At 41.6% G+C, this 3,885-nt stretch overlaps 1 pseudogene; it reads left to right on the top strand.

The window, feature by feature from the left end:
- LOC141766898 (peroxisomal succinyl-coenzyme A thioesterase-like) overlaps positions 1-311 on the top strand; it is a 13,070-nt pseudogene extending 12,759 nt beyond the window's left edge.
- The last annotated feature ends 3,574 nt before the right edge of the window (positions 312-3,885 follow it).

Here is a 3,885-nt window from a genome sequence, read left to right as displayed (position 1 = left end):
CATCCATCCATCCATCCATCGGGGCCGGGTCGCCCTGGCAGCAGGTAGTCCAGACGTCCTTCTCCCCAGCAACGTTTGCCAGCTCCTCCTGGGGGATCCGGAGGCGTTCCTGTCCAGGCCAGATGAGATGTATAGTCTCTCCAGCATGTTTTAGGTCTACCCTGGAGTCTCCTACAAGTTGGAAGTGCGAGGAAAACCTCCAAATGAGGGCCTACAGGAAGCATCCTGATCAGATGCCCGAACAATCTCAACTGGCCCCTTTCAACTCGAAAGAGCAGCGGCTCTACTCGAAGCTCCTTCCAGATGTCTGAGCTCCTCACCTTATTGCTAAAGCTGAGCCCAGCCACCCTACGGAGGAAACTCACTTCGGCCACTTGTATCCACGATCTCATAGATCAGACTGGTATCGCCTCATCAAGCGCCAATCACCCAGGCCACGCTGTCACAAGGAGAGAAATCAAATTAGTTTCTACCATTATGAATAAGAAACTAAAAAACAACCGTATTAATTAATAACCAAGGTTTTCACAACCAGATTTGAAGCACATAAGAAATGTGAATATTCATTGTCATTGTGGTAAATGGCTAAATGATGCTGGTGACAGTTACTAGTGATGGATAGCTAGCTTGAGTGGGAGGCTGCTGAGTCACAGTCATACAGTATGGCCTAGCATAGATCAAACCGACAAACATCCATTATCTGTAACCGCTTATCCTATTCAGGATTGCAGGGGGGCTGGAGCTGATCGCTCACCTTATCGCTAAAGCTGAGCCCAGCCACCCTTCTGAGGAAACTCATTTCGGCACAAACACACACATACACACACACACACACACACATATATACAGTATATACAGTATATGGGGCAGCAACGTGGTCCCACACAGTTTATGTATATGTTCAGTTGAATCAGGATGGACAGGAAGCAGTGTTGTGTGGAGTTGTCGGTCGAGCCGTCCAGAGGGCTCTTGGATGAGAAGTTTATCGTCCTGGTCCAGAACGTCCTCCCTGGTTCACAGCTGACCGTCTACGCCCTCTACCAGTGTGATGATGGACACAGTTGGGAGGCGTTCGCTCACTACACCGCCAACACCACCGGGACTGTGAACGGTACGTGGTTCAATACCTAGACCTGGAAAATTAAAGAAAATTATTTTAGAAATGTTTTCAGTCATCTTAAAGTTTGTTATTTACAGCAAAACACATTTCGTTATAAAAATAAGCAGCTGTTTGGAAAGAATGAACATCAAAATTTGAAATAATTTTTCATGCTTTTTACCGTACAGTTTCAGAGGATCCCAGTCTGGGCGGGACATATTCTGGAGTTGAACCGATGGGTCTACTGTTTAAGTTTATTCATACAGTCAAAAATCACTAATTACAAATTTGCCTCAGAGGGTTCGACACCCTCTATCCTTAGACCTTCATTTCAAACTAAAACGAAAAAAAGAGAAATCTGAGGGAAAACGAGATGGAATGATCCCTCCTCTAGGACAGATGTGTGAATTATTTTTTCAAGATTTAAATAAGACAAAGATAACCTGACAGTTTCTTTAAACATGATTTCACAGCTTTAGTCACCTGACACTGAGAGGAGTCGAGAGTCCTGAGGAAGCAATCCCTTTTAAACTATATAAAAATGTGATAAACAATGATAAAAGTATTAATCCTATAACACTGTTTTTACTACTGAAACAGCATACAATCATAGTGCTGCTGAATTGATCCCAGTGCTGTAATACTCACACTGGCCACTGTAACTCACAGCTCTAGTGATGTAATGCTGATCCAAGCAACCTTGCAGCTGCAGGGGGCCCAAAACAGGGAATCTGGCAGAGGAGGTACCAAGATCATATGTATGGCAGAGGAGGTACCAAGATCATATGTATGGCAGAGGTCATATGCTGATTAGTAAGACAGAGACCAGTAGAATTGAGGAATACCACAATTTACGATGACAGGAAAATAGGAGGTGAGTTCTTTGTTCCAAGTATATAAGGTTATGATCTAAAGACCGCGGGCAGTTGCGTCCGGGCAGACGTGTCCGGACCTGCTCGGGTTTTGGTTGTGTTTGTGTCTGTTGATATTAAACACGATGAAAACTCTGCTTTTTGCAAAATACTTGTACAGCATCATGTGATTCATTTGAGTAACCTGTGTTGACTTTCTGACTCCATTAAAATTGAACCTGAAGAACATTGAGCTGGGATCTCTGCCGTTCCTGGCCCAAGGCTTGAGATTTCCAGACTCAACATTTGGCGAGCTGAAGCCAGGAGTGTCGGCGCTGCCGAGGACCTGAGGACCTGGGAAAACCACGCCCGCACCGAAACACACCAGTTTTGTGGCCACAAAAAAGGTAGGAAGAGCTTTTTTATTCTAAATTGACTCTGTGTTTCGGTGTGGAGCTGGCAATCCGCCGGTGTTTAAGGTACCTCTGCTGCCTCCTACCAAAAGAACCTAGTTAACCATATTTAAGTTAAAATTGCTAATATTTAAATAAACAAGTCACACATAAATTGTCTAAAGTATAAACTGATTTCACTGGCTAAAACAAGTCCATTGCAAATGCATGCGCTTAGTGTTTTTATAATTACCATGGTGAGGAAAGTATGGAGGAATGAATGTTGAAAGTAAATGAGCCTATTAGAGAATAGGTTGAGTGAGGGTAAAGATAAGTAGATTAGGGATATTGACAGGTTGTTTAAAGGTAAGAAGGGCTTGTATATTGCAGCTGTGTTGTTATTGTTGTTGTTATATCATTTATGGTATTTAAAAGGGACAAGTTGATTCCCTAGAGTTTTGATTTTTGATTTTGAAAGGGACAGGTTGATTCCCTAAAGTTTTTATTTAAAAGGGACAGGTTGATTCCCTAGAGTTTTGATTTTTGATTTAAAAGGGACAGGTTGATTCCCTAAAGTTTTTATTTAAAAGGGACAGGTTGATTCCCTAAAAATAGTAAGTGAATAAGCCGGCATAGTTTCTGCGGATACCGCGTTTTTTTTTCTGCATGAGTTCTGGCCATTTCTAGGATTTTGTCAGATCAAGCAACGGACTGAACGGGTAGATAACTAGTAAAGTTTGGTTTTATTGATTAGCCTGTTAGAGCTAAGAGTAGATAGAAAGTAAGTGAATAAGCCGGCATAGTTTCTGCGGATACCGCGTCTTTTGTTCTGCATGAGTTCCAGCCGTTGCTGGGATTTTTTCAGATAAGGGACGGACAGAACGGGTAGATTCTAACAGAAAAAAAAAAACGTGATCACTGTAAATAATCTGTACAAATATACTTTAAACCATTTTTTCTATCAACTTTCCTTTGTTCATAGCCACCCCCCTTTTTCTTTTTCTCACTCCAGCCCTCCCTGCTGCACCCTCCTCTCCCCTGGGGCCTCTTTACAAGCCCCCACCCTCTGTCCCCCTGGGCAATCCTCCGCCTCTTGTACAAGCCCCCACCTTTTTTTTTTCATCCTACTCCCTGCTTCATGTCCTCTCCCATTTGTTCACCCTCTCTGTCTTGTGTAAAACATAGAGTGTGAGGAATATAACTCGTGTAGTAGAATAAACACTGAGAAAATAGCATTAAAAGAAGGAAAAGAGAATAATAAATTGAAAGATAGTAAAGTAATATAAGATAACATTATAAAATAAAAGTACTGTTTATAAAACTGACTAGATAATAAATAAAACAAGTATTTAAAGAAATAAAATAAGAGTACCGTTTATAAAACTGACTATATAATAAATAAAAAGTATTTAAAGAAATAAAAATTGAGCAGACTGATCCACCCGGTGACTGCAGAAATAGAAAACTAATTACACGGCGGGTGTAGTATATTCTGTGGGGGAAACATAAGCTGTTGATTGTGGGAATTTCTCTGGATCAGAGA

Source organism: Sebastes fasciatus, chromosome 4 (assembly GCF_043250625.1).
Source record: "Sebastes fasciatus isolate fSebFas1 chromosome 4, fSebFas1.pri, whole genome shotgun sequence".
NCBI classification, from domain to species: Eukaryota; Metazoa; Chordata; class Actinopteri; order Perciformes; family Sebastidae; genus Sebastes; species Sebastes fasciatus.
Note: the sequence above shows the minus strand (reverse complement) of the source record. Positions and strands in the feature narration are given on the sequence as shown.